This window comes from Rhopilema esculentum, chromosome 15, assembly GCF_057945365.1.
Source record: "Rhopilema esculentum isolate cy_ngs chromosome 15, ASM5794536v1, whole genome shotgun sequence".
Classification (NCBI taxonomy): Eukaryota; Metazoa; Cnidaria; class Scyphozoa; order Rhizostomeae; family Rhizostomatidae; genus Rhopilema; species Rhopilema esculentum.
In genome coordinates this window covers 2,105,210-2,125,317 of record NC_142829.1, presented here as the reverse complement: position 1 = coordinate 2,125,317, position 20,108 = coordinate 2,105,210, and the positions used below count along the sequence as shown (strand labels likewise).

Here is a 20,108-nt window from a genome sequence, read left to right as displayed (position 1 = left end):
TTTGGATGTAGAGCGACATTACTTGCAAGATTTGAATAATTCAGTAACAAAAACTTTCAAATATGCTCTCTATTTCCTTCGTGTTTATTTATTGATAAAACCGTTCTGAAATAGCAAAACTGTAATTTAGTGCCATGGGGGTAGTTACGATATATTGCTCCTCCTGGCCGCCTTTGTGATGTAGTAAAGTAGTTCTCGTTAGGTACAGTCAAAGGTGACCTGTTTGTAACTTTTTATATCAAACAAACAATTGACAATTATACTATTTTGTCAGATTACGGACTACCTTGGGCTGTTCTGACTTGCTCCTCGAGTAAACAGACCACAAATGCTTCCTGGGAAATTTTGTCAGAACAAGTAAAACTAAACTAAATCTATGGAACAGAGCATAGAAGAATTGCCAGTTTCTCTTTGTTTGTGGTTTTTATTCATACTTTCATGGGCATTAGCAGGTACACGTAAACCAGACATATTAAATCTTGTTAATCTATTTGCACATATAAAATATCCTAATATAGTTACATTTCATATATCCGCGGATAACTGAATGTATGTTCTAAAACACAACTTATTAAATCATGTTACTGGGTGACGAAATGGAGAACAAGTGGTTTCCCAATGCAGGTTCAAAGGACCACACAGCATTTGGGACTACCTTAGGTACCAATTTACCAGGGTCTCGGAAAGTCAAAGAAAGCAAAAAATACCTTACTTCTTACTTTCTTTGACACAATCAGGTATTTTATAACCATGGATCCAGTGGACCTGGAATTGCTATGCAGCCAATATGCTATAAGAATTAATCTCCGAAGTTGTCAACTAAAATTCCTTTTTTTCTCTATCAAATATTAGTAATTCCTACCAAAAATAAAAAATCAGCTTGTCAGTAAAACCATCTCGTTGGATTATTCAACCTCTGATAATTGATCCAACAAAAATCTCTGACTGAATAACACCTTATGACCTGATTATAGGGAGTGCTCTCTTCTCGATTTGTTTTTCTACTGAGAGAGCCTCTCCCTAAGAAATCCCCCTCCAAACAAATGTCTACCAGTTTTTTATAAATGTTTACAACAATCTTCGAGGCTGTCAACTAAAATTACATTTTTTTCTCTATCAAATATTAGTAATTCCTATCAAATATAAAAAATCAACCTATTAGCAAAAACCATCTTGTTGGATTGCTGATAGTTTCGTTGGATTGCTGTACCAGTTTTCTACAATTATTTAAAGTAATTTTCTGTTTTTCATGTTTTGTAAACTTGTTACCTATATCATATCTGTTAATTATTGTTGTTAAATGATTTTTGTATGTAGTGGAATTTTAAAAGGAAATTAAACTGAAACTGAGAAATATAAGAACTACATAGCAACTTTAAACAGCTTTCTGTAAAATTTCTGTAAGACTGCGAAGCAAATAAATGAGACAATAAAAACAAGCAAAAACATTTTTGCAAGAATATTTTTGGTTGAATTTAGATCTTCATTTCGTTGACAAATTGAGCCTAAATATATTCTTAAATTATTACTGAACGAAACTATGAGTAAAATATATTAGGGAATGGAAAAGGAAGGGTAAACGTAAGACCGTTTTCCTTTAAGTTTTAACATTGACCGATCTTCAAAATTGCTGAAAAATTTTGCCGAAAATGTGATCTTGGCTCTTTTTCAGCATTTAACTTCTAACTTCTAAATTCTAGCAGTTTTGAGACTAACAGAGAGAAGAATGTGCTTATTTTGCTTCTTCTAAATTCGTATTTTTTCAAAATAAGCAACAGAGGATGATGTGCAAAACCCGTCCTATCCCCCCATACACATTAAGTCTTTCGATGCTCAAATCTTTTGTTGATCACTTGATGTTCTAAACCGAGGGGCAAATCAAATCACTTGGTGTAACTCCTATTTCCCTAGAATCCTTAGAGCTTTGTTTCGGTGGAGATCGGTACGTTATTTGCTACCAGTTATTTGCTTTTCGTTCTAAAGTTTTTTATGATAAATGTCGTTAAGTGTACAAGTGTACCCCTGCGAATTAGCCGGAAACGCAAATCTTTGAAAAATACTCAAGTATTTGAAAGTGTTGCTCGAATATGTTGCAGGGAGATTGGATTGCAATGAAGGCAGATTTGGGTTGTGAATATTCGAATCTTAGGTCAAAAAATGTGAGTAAAAAAATGTGTCTACATGCGAGTCTTTGACCTTCTCGTGAGTTACAACGCAGAGCAATGGATATTCAGGAGAAGCACTGTTGATTCAACAATCTTGCAAGCTGATAATAGAGCAAGCAGCCAACTTGCTTTGGCAAATATAATGAAGAAAATAACAGGTCAAACTCTCAAGAAACTTATTTTCAACCAAATAAAGGGACACACTACGAAAGAGGTCCAATTGATTACTTTGTTCACTTGAGAAGGTCATAGGAAGGATCAGTGGCTGTTCTATGTTGATGAAGCAGCCCAGCATTTGGAGAGGGGAATGGGAGCTAGCCTACATAATGACGTAGTCAGATCAGGTGAAAACCCCAGCGCATTGTGCTTGGGACATTTTGTAAAGAAATTTTACAGTCAGTCAGTCAGTCAGTCAGTCCAAGTACGCGAGAGAATTTAATCGCCTTCCTGAAGCCCTGCTATAAATTTCGTTATGGGAAATTATTAGTATTTACACAACCGTTAATTAAATCAAGCTGTATTGCGTCAAAACGTGGGAAAGATCATCCATTGGTGCCTTCCTATAAACATTTCTAATGTTTAATGAAACAGCCCAAAACAGTATTGAAGGAAAATCAAATCTGAGGACCTATCTAGTAATTGTGAAATGAGGATAAAACTAATCAAGGATTCTTTATTAGAACGTGAAAATCCAAAAAGTCCAAATATGACTAGAGTTTCATATCTGGTGGCTTTAGTGGGATTATCAAATATAATGCACAAACGAGCCCTTTCAATAATAATCGAAAATTTCTTTATCGTCAAATATTAAAATCTCTGATACCTTAAACTTCTGTATTAAGAGGGTATCAGTAGTATGACGCAGTAATCTGTGGACTAGCGCTTAATAATTCCCGCTATAAAGGCTCAAAGATTGACAATATACAAAGTTTTTTTAAGATCAAGCTGGCAAATTAACACAATGAATATATCAAAGAATATATATTTTTTAACATTGTTGTAAGGCGGTCACAGCCTCTGGATCTGTGATTCATGCGACTGCCTATCAACTGGCTGGCTGGATCCAAACACTCAAAGTTTAATCTACAAAAAATCAATGAATGCACACGTTTCCTTTTACGGGAACATTTTACTATCAACCACAAACTTGGTCAAGAACAAATCGAGAATAAGCTGAAACCGAGGAATGTAAAATCAAATAATTAAAATAATATTTCATTTCCCAGAGTGATTAAAGAACCAATCCATGCGTTGTACACACCAAATGTTTTTCTGCAATAAAAATATTCTCCCGTGCTTTAGTTTATTCGAATGAAACCTAAAACATTTAAGAACGAAAAAACCAGATCAAGCATCAAAGTTTTGGAAAAACTAAGAACAGCCAGTCTGAACCTAAATTTATCAGTTCTTTTAAAATAAAACAAATGCTTAGTAAGGCCCGCGCCACAGGGGGGGCAGGGAGCCATGGCCTCCCCACTTTTTTGCTAAATAGAAGACTAAAAGCAGCTATAATTTAGATAAACCTTTAGATTTTATTATCTACGTTATCTTACATCATTTTCAGATTACAATACAACGAGTACATTGAATCAAAGCCCACAAGTAAAGCAACGCCAGCAAAATGAGTGCCACACTTGAGGCTACAGGGGGGAAGAGGAAGCTTTCTTGACATTGCTGGCCCCTCCAGTTTTGGATCAGTGACGCGGGCCCTGCTTAGCAAAGTTGGCCACTGTCATCTATGAGTATACGGCTTAGATTATACCAAAATGCTTAAATTATAGGCTAAATTATACAAATGATAGATATCTTATACACTCAGAAAATACAATTTATCGAGTTTATGGAAACACCGGAGCACCATCCACCACTGCCCAAATGTGCAAATTAGGCTGAAACGCACAATGTGCCGTGTTTTTGGTATAAATTAATGATTAAAGCCATTGATACATTTGGAAAACAGAATAAAAGGCATACTCTTGATGTGAAAAGAAAAGGATTCGCAATTAATTACCTTTCCAGAGAGATAGAGAGGTCTGATGAAGTCCCCAGAACATTTCCTCGAGGCTAATTTACTGTTTACAGTATTGGAAATTTGGCCCAAGTCGTTTCCAATCAAGAATTCTTTCCAACTGTCAATAGTTACATCTTTAATCTATAGAAACAAAGTACAAATAAGTTCTATGTAGTCAAATAGAGTTGAAGGCTCCTGTCAGATTTTGCCAATAAAAAAGTAGGATGAATACTAATTGGCGATGTGAGGTTGGTTTCTTTAATAGAAAAACAGTCAATTTGAACAGATCCTCATGACAGACGATGGCATTCGTCGTAAACGTGACATTGTGGCTATCATTTTTGTCAGTGACGCCTTTTATCTGATTACCTAACTTCTCCTGTTTTGTTGGTTGTAATTACTTCATTTAGAATGTCAAATCTGCCATGCCAAAACACTTTGACGAATCTGATATCCTTTTGTTTTTACTTGTCCACACTGTGTCCATAAGTAAACCATTGTTCCCAATTAAAACATCTTAGTTCACTGTTTAGTTTATAATTACTGAGAAGTATGAAATAAAAATTATCATTTCTTTTGGTGTATCAATAAATTTACCTGTAACATACACTAGGCGATATTGAATGTCTCACGGCAAACTTCACATCCATTTTTGGTTTTTCAATAGATTTCGAGTACTACCTTTGAAAATTACTTGATAAAGAATGAAATTAGAGTCCCGATAATCTAAACTTGCGTAGCTGCCCATATACACAAATCCTTTTTATGTTTATAACAAACTAACACTCCGGATAAGTACTCTGATTCTTATTTTTATTGCTTAATCTTCTTTTTCTTCATTTTTGTGCTAAACGTTTTTTAAACGTTGCTTGAATACCAAATGCTAAAGTTACTTTTTATGAGTAAGAGCTGCAATTTCCAGTGCTCAAGATAAACAGAGGGAATAAATCCAATGTTGAAAGGGATTAGGGCACTTTCGACGGGCAAAAGGGAAACCAAGAAGTCAACGGTCTCTCAGTTTGGATTGCAACTCAAAACGGAAAGACGTCTTTTTCCCGGGATAACTTTAAAGCTATTCTGAATAATAAGTGTGGGTTGTGTATGTGGAAAGGAAAACCCAATTCATCGCTTTGCCGGGAAAATCTGTTCAGATGAGGAAACTTAGTTTAAACAGGTCCCCGCGGGTCCACTCTCGTTGTCAAATGTCAGCAATATGTCTTCAATATCTCTGAGAAAGAGGTTCAATTTTGACGTATATCTAAGGACATAGAAAATAGAAAAAGGGTGTATAATAAGGGAATCTTGATATAGCTTCTAATTTTCCTTTGTTTGGCCTTATTCCAACTACTTGATTTCAGGAAAAAGGGTATAAATTTTCTTTGGTTTCAAAGAAAAGGGGAATCAAATTGGAATCATATATCCAGATATAAATCCATATCCAGGGATAAGGGTAAGTTTTCTAGACCCTCAGACACGGGTGCTTACATTTGATTGTGTGAGATGACCCACCGGGAAACAGGTCGATAAAAATCAAACATTGGTGCTATGTCCAATTAGCTTTACATTTCCTTGTTTTTGCGTCAGAACTAATGCCGTGCATTTGATTGGCTAATAAACTGACCTTGTCTGTTTGACCTGAAGAGCTTATAACCCATCTCATCAGTTGAGCAAGTCTATTAGCTGTGCTTGAGATCCTCGCATCACTAGTGCAAACGAGCGGCTCACGACTATCAATGCATATTAAAGCTAATTTTAATCTAAGTTGATGCTAAAAGTATTACTGTTGACAAGAGGAACACAATGACGTGATTTTCGCTTACTTTGCAGCGTTTCCTTGCCATAATGACAAATAGATCGTCTATGTATAGTGATCATAATAGGAAGATAACGACAATATCGGCTAGCTTTTCACATTAGCGCTGCTGCGCTTGTTATTACATTTGCTTAGACACCCCGAATCCCATGATATCTGGTTTATCCGGCACCAAGCTCTACTGGTCTTAATATGAATTATTAGGTTTTAAAAATGCGCGCCGGATTAATCTCTCCATTCGTCATTAGTAGATTCGCATGCAAAGGTTCATTCAAAATGACACCTGTCTACAGCCGCTCGTGGTCATATTCTTGCGTCTTTATCCAATAAACCAAACGGTGTATCGCAACTGCTATCTTAATTCAAGCGCTAATCATGGAAGCTTTTGTCCGCCTTACTCAATACATTTTCTGTTTATTCGTTAAATCTCAAACTGGCGGTAATTCAAACGATCGCAACGAATTGAAATTGCGGTTTAGCTAATTTTTCCGTCAAAAGCAACGGAAAACTAAAGGCTATCTTCTGTTCACGGCCGCTTTAAGCACCGGTTTTATATCGTTTTCTCTCTCTGTTCAGAAATTGATGTAATACTGATCAGCGGGTGATATGATGTCCTAAATGACCCCTGGCCCATAGCCGCTGGCTGTCATTGTCTGAGCAATGTTGAATATATTTGAAGACTGAATCATCGGAAAATTCGAAAAAATGTTCTTAAAGATATCATTCTTCGAATACACTTCCTTTAAAAGTTATCTGGAAGGACAATATTTCTTAATGCATTAACGTCACGCCAAATCCTCAAAAGTTCTTCTCCCTCTGCATCAACAATTTTAAAAATCAGAATTTAAAATACCTGAATGCTTATCAAGGGGCAATAAGTGTGGAACTCAGATACATAAGCAAAGATTAAGTGAATAGAAAAAGTCGTGCTTTAAAGATACATAAACAGCCCTCTTCCCTTACAGATCATTTTCCGTTGGAAGGTTCAACATATTATGGTACAAAGCAGAGATGCAAAACCCTACAAGCTTTGAAGGTAGGTTTTGGCAAAAAATGAGGAAGTTTGGTTGACAAAAATATTTTATATAGTTGGTCTTGATCTTTGGATTGTTGCAAATAAATCACCAAAAATACTTAGAACCACAAATTATATCAAAGCATGATAGTGGGTGAGGTTTCACTATAAAATCCAATCTAGACCAGTTGCACAGGTTTCAAAAAACCAGTCAAATTTCAAGAGCTATGTTTCTGTGTAAATCTTGAATTTTTTATCTAAAATCTCCATTGCAACAATTGCTGCATTTCTCCCTGACTGACTACAGTTTTTCTGTTTACATAATGACTTGAACCCCCACAATATTCCAACAGTGCTCACAGTTTCCTAATTCATCTTTTATCCCAAAGTATCTGAGGAACTCAAAATCGAGGAAATCAGTTGCCACTCAAAGTGATAGTTTGGAGTATGATATCTATGCACCAATATTGAAACCGGTGGCTATTGTTTTCTGGAAACCTATGAAAACCAGTGCCTGGTTAAAAAACATACTTGATATCAATATCCATAGCTTGAAAGTATGGACCCTTTAAAACAAAATTATACAAAATGAAATACGGATGCAGATAAGAGTCTTAGGATTTGTATTGAGGGACTAGACTTTCTATCTCTGAAAAATTCATGAAAATTAGAATTTTTTCCCTTATTTTTTTTGCAGTTCAACATTTTTGCAACACTGCTACAAAATGTGCCTTTTAAAAATAGAATGCAATTTAGAACGAAAATTCATGAAATCAATATTAATGGATAGCAATATTTTAAAAGTTTGGTATTTGCATTGTTGATGGATGAGTTTCATGTTGCTACACTAACCATATGGAGCTGAGAAGAGGATACTTCTAACATTGCATGATTCCATGCTGCACAGGATACATTCCATTGATGAAAAAGCTGAGAACAAGGAGAGCAAAGAATGGAATGAAGGTTGAGTGCAAGTGAAAGGGATGAAGTTGTATCCCTTGCCGTCAAATTCCTTGCCAGTCAGCCACTGCTTTCTAGTCAGACCAATCAAAAATGTTGCAAAATGTGCCATTGGGATAGAACCATGGTGTTAACAAAGCCAATAGAGATATGGAATTTTCCAGAAAATTTAGAACTGATGCAAAGATTTAGAAATGATAATTTTTTAAAATGCTTAGAGATTTGCTGATTAAATAGTTCTGAATAACTTTTATGCAAAATCGCTGTTTATTTGGGTTTTATTAATATTTTTGAATGCTAGGTAGCAACCCTTTTTCATTTTCTTTTATTTTATCCAATCTTATTTCATTTTGCTTTAAATACTTTATCTCTTAAAGCTCGTATTAAATATTTGCTGATTCTATTCTAACTGTTAGTATTAAACTGAAAAATATTGTGATGTGCGTATATCGTTTAATCACGTCATCTGGGCACATGTCTTTGATAGAGCTCTGTATTGAGTTCTCTCCATGTGTTGTGTCTTTCATCTAATTCAGTAAAACTAATGTTGTTTATCTTAACTTCTTTGCATCATATTTCCTTCCACTTTACATTACTGACTGTGACCAAACAACTATTAGAACGACGTAACATGTAATTAGATTGATATGCTGAAACTTTTTTTGAGTTTTGAGGTGAGCCTAAGCTCTTGGCTAGTTGGACATCAATTTGGCCTAGGCCGGATCAAGAGCTCAATTATCTTAATCAAATGCAACCGTCGAAGTCATTTCAACAAATTTTCAAATAAAAACTTACTGGTTCTGTCTCCTGATGCCAAAATTCTGCTACCCATTTGGCCACTTCCCTTTTTCGAGCTCACTACAATTCATGCTGACAACAAAATAATTTTGTAATTGGCGGGAAAAATGTTCTAAACGTTAGTGCCTAGTCTTCCGATACACCAATTTGACTTACGGCCTCGTTTCGGAAATTTCTCCAAACTTTTTAAGACGACTTTTTAAGCTCAGATGTGGTTTTATCACCATAATTTTAGGCCGGATACAATTCTTCATATTTTTTGTGCTTGTATTTTGAATTTTACGGAGAAGTGAAGTTTGAAAACTTGTAAGGGATTTCACCGCAAAAATTATTCCGGGTGAAATTTTACCCCCCTAGTCGCCAAATGCGGAAAATACTTGGAAAATAATGCCGAATGGCTGCGCTGTTGTAAACTGAGACCTGAAACGTGGGAGCAACACGAGAAAAGGACAGGAGAAACTATTTCATTTCACAGGTTTGTTATATCTGTGAAACCATATCTAACAGCCTGAAGAAAATTTACAAGAAACGGTTCCGTGAGCATGGACGATTTCATGTGCCACCATTAGAGAACACAAAAGATTTGTTGTATGTTATTTCTTTGGGTTTTTCAGAAAAACTCCAAAGATTGAGTACTAAGACCCAAATTTAGTTAAGTATAGGGACCACTGGACACGACTTTCACTAAGGGCCCCACACCGCTGCGTTACGCCACTAAATCTACACCAACTTCTCTCCTGTTATATGCTGCATATATAGCGTCTTTATAGATGAAAAACACTAAATCTGAAAGGAGCTGACGTACTGCAAAAAATCATCATAGCACTTTGATCTGTCCTAAATAGTAATATTTTATTGATCTTACAGAATAATTCAACTTTAAGAAGGTTTTATAATATTGAAAGTAGATAATTCGGCATCAGAATGAAATAGAGAATAAACATCTGTGACACAAGCAAGCATTTTCATTCACATTTTTTAAAATTACGGAAATATTCTTTCAATGAAAATGCGTTTCCTATCTTCTCACACGCAACAAAACCTTCCAATAAGGATTTATTTAAAATAGGCGACTCTCAATGACAACTAAAACCTTTCACAGTAATTGATTTTTTTCTACTCAATCGTGATTGGATGTTTTTGAAGAGAGAAAGAAACTTAGGGTGAACTTTTTTAGATATTTTAAAAAATTTAGATGGCTGAAATTACATGCTATTATGATTTCTATGGTGCAAACGGAAAGGACTTGTTATTTCGATCCAGCTTTAAGAGGCAAGCTGGTGAAATTTTATTTAACCCTAGGCAGCTGCTCGATACTATCAACGACATTAAATGAGGGCCCATAAAGCAACTTTCAAATGTACTTTGTCATTAAACAAACATATTTTAGGAGGCATTGTGCAGAAATCTATAAGCTAAAATGGAGAATTCAAAACTTGATCGCTAATAATTTGTGAGCCAAAAATGGATTTTTAAGTTGTCGGTCTTTTTAGAACAGCTAGTAAAATAAATTTTTCGTTAAAAATAGTTAGTGGATGATAAATATTTCGTTAATTAAATAATTTCGAAGATGATGCGAAAGAGCTGAAATATAGCACACTAAAGTACAATTTATCGACACTCTTCAGAGTACAAACGATAATGACCGAAAGTAAGCTGAAATTTGTATCCAGGTGTGGTTCGAGCATAGAGATAGGAATGGCGATTCTCTAATACTAGCCTTCGACAAAACCAACTTCTCAATCAATCATTTAATGACAAAATCAATAACATTATCAACTGTACTTATTCGAAACAAGAGTTAAACCCAAGCCCTGGGGGTTTTGCATTGATAATCGCAATACCAGGGCTTTACTCCAAATTTCTTCGTCTTTGAATGTACGGTGGCCCATATCTGGTACGTGACTGATATCAAAATTATTCCTAACAAACAAATCTGGACGAGCAAATACAAACTGACTCACAAACGAAAAAACTACTTGCACTTCTAGAAAATATTTGCAAGACAACAAGATTTCTGACAAAAAAGCTGGATGAAAATTTAATCAATTTGCTGTTTTTCAAAATTTGAGGCTTGTTCGAAAGTGGGAACTTATTCAAACTTGCTGTTCAAAGGAGGAGATTTGAGCGAAAAGGCTTATTTGACAGGGGGCCTATTCAAAGTAATGCGGTTAATTCAAATCTAATTTATCTTAAAGCGTGTATGTGCTAGTCAAACCAAGCACTGAAAGCAATAAACAGTTTTGAAGAGTTTATAAGCTCGTTCTTCAAAATACTACAACTTCAAAATTCATCCAGAACCCATTTCGAAACGATCGGCCTATAGGGAAAGGTCCACTGGATAAACGCTATCAAATAATCTCGGGAATTTTAGATTTATTTAAAAATTAAGGTCCTCATTCTATCACTTAATTAGATTTAAAAACTGTAACTTAACTAAAGACATTTTAAAACCTAATTAGTGTTCAGATAACGATAACAGTAATAGTGTTAAAAGATATTTTTATAAAGTTGCCGTAATAACCCATAGAACGGGGTGAAATTGTGTTGTTAGAGAAGTTCGCTATTTGAAGGGTCATGGAACCGAGGACGTGGATCCTTCTGACCGGCTACCCATTTTACTTTGAAAGAAGTTTTCCAAGAAGTGGTGGCACCAGCCACTAGACTGTGGGAGAGGGGGGACAAAGCAAAAGCATTTTTACTATATGAAAACGCCATTTTACCAACAGGGGACGCTAATGTTACCAACATAGGAACACCCGTGATCAGCTTTTGGCTACATAAAAGCAGTTTCGAAATGCAAGAATCGCATCACAAAAAATACTTTGGCAAAACATTATCCCTCCTCGAACTTTTTCTCGTGGAATTTAAACGAAATATAATACTAGTTCCTAATGAAATCTGGGGGAAGGGCACGTACCCAGCGGTTCCTACCGTGTGCCGCCATTGTTAGCAAAGTCACTTATTTAGGTGGTACCTGGAACGAAAGCCTTAAATCAAATATCCAGTTTCCTATATTGGCAAGTCGTACAGCAAAATTAGTTTCTTGCTTGGGACTTATCTCGTTTCGCCAATGGTCTTCCGTGAGCAATTGCCTTTGGTTAGCAAAAATCAATGTGTTATCAAAAAAACAAATGGTTAGTAAAATCCCTCGCAAATGTGCAAAACTGGAATCGATAAGACTTCGGTTGATCAAAAGTTCACAATTAATTGAAAACGTTTCCCTGTAAACCTTATAGTATATCAAGAGTATGACCCAGACATAGAATTAGGAGATAAGTCAGCAGCAGATAGAAGGAACGATAAGCCAAAAAACCATTGCATGACCTGGCAAACAGAATATATCTTCAAGACAGTTCAAGGCTTTCATTAGTCTGGGCCTGCTGATAAGTTTGGAGTTTATTTGGATAATGCGTATTGACGGCTTTGAACGATAATAAAGAGAAACGGTCTGGAGAAATATGAAAAATGATTATAAGCAAGTTATAAGCAAATGAGATGTAATATGGAACATATCTTTGCATTGGCTAACATTTAGAAATGTGACAACTGAGATGTGGACAAACTTGAAGGAGCAGGAGAAAATACTTATTAGATTTCTCAATGCTCAATCTACTCGTAAAAATGGTTGACATGGTTAAGTCTTCTAGGTTTTGAGTAGAAAAATGTAAATGAATTAATTAATATCAGCACGTAAATTAGAAGAAAAATACAGACTCGGGCTCTGTGGTTAGGGAGGGGGGCTAAGGAGTCTTCATCCCCCCAATAATTTTGAACATGAGCTTAAAAACCTTACAAAAATCGCCCTGTTCTTGGTTCTTAGCATGTTCAGCCTCCCCCCCCCAAAGTTTTTTAGCCCCCTCAATTTGTAAAATGCCCTGCGGTTCTTGCTTAGGCACTTTTGCTCACAACGAATATGTTGAATTAACAGGACCTGCAGAGCTATAAACAGACCAAAGTTGGAGGATCCGCTGAAGTCACAACACTGCTCGAACAGAGCTATAATGCTTAACGGCAATTTTATGTCCAGGTATCCCATTTATCTCAGAATGATTTGCAGTTTTTAAAGTTCCACATGTAGTTCCACTGATACTTAAAGACATCTAAAAGGTCGTATATCAAGACAGTACTTGTTTGCTTCTTGTTGTATAAAGATGATAAATAAATATTTATAAATCAAACCCGAATTCTATGATGTATCGGAGAAATTAAATCTAAAGCCGAGGCTTTGGTTTTGATTAACAATTTACATTTGTAATTTACTATGTCATTAGGCATATGTTAAGAAATTTCGTATATCTAAGATAGAAGTTCAAACTAAGGAAATGATAAGTATAAAACTTTAGTAAGTACAATGACAGCAGCAACAACAACAAACAACAACAACAAACAACAGTGATAAAGCAACAACAACAGCAACAAAAGTGAGAGTAAAAACAACTAAAAAAGAACAAACATTCAACACGCTATAATGATGGAGAAAATGGTGACATCCGTTACATCAGTCTGGTCCAAAAACGTAAACTTTTAGCACAAAAAAGACCCTTTGAAAGCATCATATTTTGACAACTGATTCAGCAAACTTTTAAACACTAGATCATTTGTTGTGTAATAATTTGGGCAAAAGGAAGCATTTGGTTCCAACAACAAAGGCGACTTAACCAATGACAAAGTGCAAATCCGTAAAAATGATGTTTTCTCCAAACCATTAAATACGGGAAGTTATAACCACTACTTTTATAAGAGGTAATTTGAACATCACAAAAAGCAAAAACATCATTGGAAAATCATTACATACTAATGATAATGGTTGGATCAAATTTTGTTAAACCAATTATGGCTTACACAGTATTTCGAGAAGAAAACAGTATACAAAGGACCGAATGTGACGTAACCACAATGGGACAAAAATTCTTTGGTGAACAATGAATCGATCAGATCGATTTGATTTTCTCTTAATTAAATGAAAGAGTCACTTTTTTATCAGTCAAAGCATCATTGAAAAGCGTCTGTACCACGGCGACTGAGGCCCATTCACCTTTGAATATTATGCTTGTGTTTGAAATAGATCGAGAAAAAGAATAATAATAATTGCGGCAACTGTTAGTGTATCATCACAAGTATAGGTTCTAAATCTTTGATTGGCTAAGCGACCAAAATTTTGCATACCCTATTAACCAATCAGAATCCAAGAATACGACAACAAACTTGCCTCGCAGCTAGATTTAGGCCAATTTGGATGTTTTTACCATTACCCACACAAAATGAACGTTTAAATATGCTGAAAGTTTGTTATGATCGGTTTTTTAGAATGTTTCAGAAAACGAGGAACTAATCCCGGGGATGGGGGAGTGCTTTGGTATAGTAGAGATAAGAGTGCTCGGGTTAGGTTAAAAATTAAATCCAAAAATTTTTCTTCGGTACCTGAAAAAAAGATGACGGCATATCTCACACAGGAAATATATATATACCCCGTTTAATTACTTACTCGGGAATGAAATACCAATGCAACATAAAGGCCATAAAGCTCCCTCAGAAAAACTGCCATAGACATCAGAAAGGTCAGTCATGAGGCTACGTTCCCACATCATCGAGAGCGAGTTGGGCTGTTGGTGCATCGGCGCAAATCGCTCAACCTACCATATAGGGATTACTAAGGGAAGTTACACAATAACCCCCCAAATATGATTGATAATTGGGAGAGAATGAGCAGGAAGAGCCTCTTTTCCCCACTAACAGCCGATGCACCAGTCCTAGCTAATAGCATCAGAAAACTCTAAGAAGCATAAAAGATGCCTAAAGGTATGAGACGTTTCAACGATGCCATAAAAGAAACTCAACACGCAAAGTAATACTGAAAAGGCATTTAGCATAAAGAAACAAAATGAGGCAGGGAAAGCTGGGAAAATACAATAAAACAGCCTAGTTGTGTTGTGGCTTCACCAAGTAAGATGAGACCCACCCTATGCCAAAACCTTAAATATCCCTAGATTAACCAAGGGAATGAAAACGCCACGAAACACACATCTTACCCTAGTTATACAAATCAAATTCACAGGAGGCCGAAAGACTCCCTGCATTGCCCATAAACTAGTAGAACAGATACAAGCAAAACGCGAGGAAGCGTGGCACAAGAAAACATAACGAAATAGTAATAACAACAATCTCATGCGATTTAGTTAACGCTCAAAAGCCCCTCGTGAAATTAACTCTGAATAAATTTCATTTAATCGTCATTTTAGATCGAAATAAGCTAATCAAAAAACGCGAGCACATGACTGTTGAGGTTACCCAATCAGTGCCGCTTGCCTATTAACAATGTTACCAATGAAATCCCAAGGTGAAAACGAACTCCTACTTCGATCCACAACTGATGGGTATATATATTTCCTAGCGTAGAGTTTTCGATCCATGTCTTGACATTTTATACTCTTTTTCATTTCATTTGCAACTTTTTATACACAAAATCCCTTCAGCTTACAACTAAATACTAAATAAGAAAATGAATTCCATAGCTATATTAATATAATCCATATACAGTTAAAGCTTAGTTATGCATAGTAATCTATCTTTAAGCAGCTGCTCTTCCAGGGAGTCGTGTTTTATGTTGTGTTCAGCTCGTATAATAACTTTTCAATTGCTTTTTTAATTTACCAAGTGTAGGGAGCACTCTGATATTGATGGGAATATCGTTCCAGGCTTTCAGAGCCGAATAGTGAAAGCCTTTCTTGACAAATTCAAGGTTATTTCTTGGGATTTGCAGGTGCCTGCAATTCCTTGTTCTGTAGTTGGAGTGCTGGGTCCTGTGATGATATTTATCCCAAAGGCTTTCGGGATATTTTCTGCTGACAATTTTTTATGTCATAACTGATCGATCGAACTTTCCTAGTTGCTCAACGGTCAGCCGGTTATTAGACCAGTTGTCTTTTAGTCTGGCCTTATCAATAATCGAGCGTACTCTGTCCTCCAGACGTTGGAGTGTATTCAAATTCTATTTAGGAAGACCCCCCCCCCCCCAACCCCCTCAAATAATATTAGCGTATCTCAGATGGATTTCGACAAGTGCACGGTACACATGGTCAAACTAAGATTGTGAAATAAGATTTTTAAGTTTTTTAGCAACTTTAGACCGCCATTAATCTTTCCTATCACTTTGCTGAATTGGTCATCCCAGTTTAGCCCTTCATCCACCATAACCCCTAATGATTTGGTCTTCGCGACTCGCTTCATTTCTGAATCATTAAGGTGCAGTGGTTTTGAGATTTCAACTTTATTTTTCCTCCGTGGATGGCCAATAATCAGTTTTTCTTGTTTGCGCTTAGTTTGTTTATCCGCATCCATTCCGAAATGTTTCTTAATTCTTTGTGGGCATTTGTAAGTAGAACTTCAATGTTACTAGATGTTAATGTAGAATTCTAAGCACTTTTCAAAGTTATTTAGGTAGATGATAAACAGGAGTAGTCCCAAGCATGACCCTTGAGGTATACCACATGTTACCAATCTAGCCCCGACTATTGTCCATTAACTGAGCAGAATTGTTTTCTATTACTTAAGAAGGATGTGGACCATGCTCCAGAGATTCCCCTCATACCGAATGCATTTAATCTTTTTATCAGTATTGTATGATTTATGGTATTGAATGCCTTTTTCAAATCCAGAAATATGACCAAGTTTAGCTGTTTTTTGTCCATATTGTCATACCAATAGTCAGTACCATTTTTCAGGGATGTTGTAATGGAACACAGTTTTCAAAAAGCAATAATGTGGATGTGTTCCTTCTAAGACACCCGGTTAAGTTGTTGTTTATTTTCTTGCCATTTAGATTACCTGTATATGTAGTTTAATATTAATGTAAGTGCTGCCGGCTACGCATACATATTATATGCAGTTAATTTTGAGCTGTTTTTATTTGTGATATAAAAAGCAGATTCATTAGGCGTCAATACTTTGTTTGATATGAGTTGATCGTGAATCCAAAGTTGTCCTTTAGGTATATACTAGATTGTAATTACAAACTAGTAGTTTGATTTCATAACTCTTGAGTAGTTTGAAAAAATTGCGTAGTTTGAAAACATTCAAAAATCGATCTTTTCATAATCTCGTGTATTTGGGACCGAAAAGAACATTCCGGAACTATCTTGCCTTAAGAAGTATTCTCACTCAAGTTCTAAGCCCAAAAAGTTCCCTGAGCACCCCTACACTAAATATCCCAGAGATTCCCAAATTTAAAAATAATTTTAATCGACATGGTTGCCATTCAAAAAGTCTTCATCATAGAGAATGATCTAAGAACTGACTCTATTTTCGTAATTCCTACAATTACGGTGACAACCATGCAAAGAAGAACCATCTCCGCTACTTGTGTTTGCAAGAAAATTAACAGAAAAAGTCAGTGCAACAGTGCGAAGAATTGCATCTATGCCCAGCAACATCTGCAGCTGCAAGCTATTCAGCAATGTTATTGACATACGACTGTGCCTTCTGATGATCGCCTAAAGCGTGAAACTCGGTTTCGCAAAAAAGCTATCTTGTCTAAACATCACCGATCGCTATACAACAGACCGGCAAACAGTTTCTATAAATGCGCAATTATCTGAAATAGAGAGCAGATTCTTATGTAATATTCAGTAAATCCCTGCAAAGCAAAAGCAGAAAACATAACATCTTACAGACTGTCTTTCTAAGATTAGGCGTCTTGTAATTAAACAGCCACGATGAGAGAAGCCACAGCGGCTCATGGCTTGAGCCTACTGCAATTGATGGTGATATGATGCTTTCAACAGGCATTCACCTGAGAAATATATAATTTTCCAAAGATAACTGGTATTTTCATGAATTTTTATATGTTGAGAAATATTATTTGGAACTGAATCTAAAAGAAAACAGTTCTGCTCACTGAACGGAAAGCATTCAAAAGCCAGAGATGTAGCCTGTGGTGTTCCCAAGGTTCTTGTCTAGGCCCTCTTCTTTTCATCACTTACTAGAACGACTTAGACAAGGGTCTTAAAGTCTCCCCGCTTATGTTGACCTAGACTCACTCCATGAGCCTCTGTTTCGCTACTGCCTCACTTAACTGACGCTACGACAGATGCGAACGTAGCGAAACAGAGGCTCATGGAGTAAGTCTAATGCTGACCGTACCAACATGCAGGCACGTTAATAAAAGGGGGGCGTGGGGGACGTAACGCCCCCCCCCAAAGTTTGGGAAATCCAGTTACAGTTGGAAAACTTAACGGTTGACTTAGAATTTTTTCTTAAGACCAAACTCTTGAATATTGAATTTTAAGAAGTTTTTTTATTTTAAATGTAAAAATTCTAAACATTAAAATTCACAAGCTGAAGCTGATCCATCTACTAATCGTTTTCTATTGTGAATCCCGTCTTCACTGGATCCAAATTGCACAATTGCCCCGTCTGCTTTCTTTCTGACGGTAGTTGAATCAAATTATGAACAGGCCAGGTGAATTTCCAGATAAGAAACTTGAAACTTTACAGTTTGGAATAATAATATCCGTATTGATCAGAAAATATTAGAGTGGGAATTTTTTAAGAAACTACGAGTAGTTAATTCAATAAAAAATTAAGAATCTTTCAGTACTAAAAATTCTTAATGTTTCTTATAAAAGACGAGTTTATGCTAAAATCCCCCTGTTATTTGTTAACGTCCTTGACTCCTTATCATAAATTCCTATGACAAAACTGCTGTGAAGCAAAAACATATTGCAAAAGCTGCAGTTGAAGTATTTGATCAAAGAAGAGTGTTATATCTTTCGAATCAGGCATATGCTCTCAAATCATCATTTCAATTGTAAAAAACGAAAAGGCGTTTGGTCCTCTGAAAATTGTTAGTAGTTTTCTTCGATCAAGAACAAAAATAAAAGGCTCGAATTCTTGGTGCTTCTTTATCGTGAAAAAATGTATTTTAGATAAAATTGATCTGCATCAATTGGTCAATTGATCAATTTAGATAAAATTGATCGAGTGATCTGAAAGAATACTACTAATCATTACGTATATCTAAGACTGGTTTTGCTTGAATGTTGCTTTATTTCTTACAGCAAAGTTTAAATGTTTGTTTCATGTTAATCAAAATTTAGAGATTTAGGCTTTTATGCTTTAGGCTAATTATTGAGTAAAGTTTTGGTAATTATAAAGAAAATATGACTGTGGTGTTCGGGCTATTTACAAATATCAATTTGGTAGGTACAGTAGATTTACTGGTTGCATCAAAAATTTCTCACTTAAAGTTGGAATTTTCAACCTTCTTTTTCAATTTTCAATTTTCAAAGCCCCTCCAAGATTAGCAACTTGTTTTCATCCCTGCCAACATGGTGATGTAGTGAAAATAGTTAAGGATGAAGATCAAGAAATTTCCAATCTCTCTGTATGGACGAGGATGAATAAACTCATCCCCAATCCGAAAAAAACTGAATTGATGATCACAGGGCATCAGCTTAAAACAAAAATTTAAACCTGAAACTAAATGAAGAGTTGATAAGGAAAATCTCTCGGGGTGATACCCTCAAAAATCTTCGATATTGGGCGTATTCGATAATATGAAATTCAAGAATAAGAAATAGCTGGTCGATTCCTGGTTAAAAGAAGAAAATATTTTCCGTTAGGATAGGAAGGTCATGACCTATCAGATTATGAAAAAAATGCCCTAAAAGCCTAAAGGACAAACCCCAACCGAGATATTCTCACTCGACTTACAATAAGAGACACTTCAAAGAACTCCAGATCCCTAGATAAAGTATTGAATTTGCAAATAAGGCTTTCATTACTCAGATACAAGTTTTGGATTGATATATTTGCTGAAATTCGTGAGCTACCGACATTGGGTCGTTAAAAAAACAACTCTCTGCAAGGAAAGCAATGATAAAATTCTTAAGGACTGCAGCTTTTTATTCTTGAGATTTTAATCAATCTAAATTTTATATATTTCAATTCGCTTAAGGTTACATTGTAAATAAAAATGTTAAGAAGTGTTAACTGAAAGACATGCTACACTTATATATCATTAAGATTCTTGCTGAGTTAACAATTTTTTTCTGTTAGTGACTGTGGGCTTTTTCCCTTATTACTACTCTAATCGGAGGTAGTGTATTTGAACTCAAATAATAAAAAAATCAATAAACAAATAAATAAATAAATAAATAAATGAATGAATGAATGAATGAATGAATGAATGAATGAATGAATGAATGAATGAATGAATGAATGAATGACTGGATGAATGAATGAATGAATGAATGAATGAATGAATGAATGAATGAATGAATGAATGAATGAATGAATGAATGAATGAATGAATAAAAGTAATAATGGTTTGCCTCTATAATTTTG

General features: G+C 35.5%; 1 protein-coding gene across 2 annotated transcripts in view; it reads right to left on the bottom strand.

Moving 5' to 3' along the window:
* Window positions 1–9,131, bottom strand: part of LOC135685228 (minichromosome maintenance domain-containing protein 2) — a 63,478-nt gene extending 54,347 nt beyond the window's left edge. For both annotated transcript variants that reach the window (XM_089112674.1, XM_089112677.1), the window contains exons 1-2: window positions 8,760–9,131; window positions 4,177–4,317 (exon numbers count right to left, since the gene is read on the bottom strand). The gene's annotated coding sequence lies outside the window, so the exon portion shown is untranslated. The remainder of the gene's footprint in view (window positions 1–4,176; window positions 4,318–8,759) is intronic.
* Window positions 9,132–20,108: the final 10,977 nt, after the last annotated feature.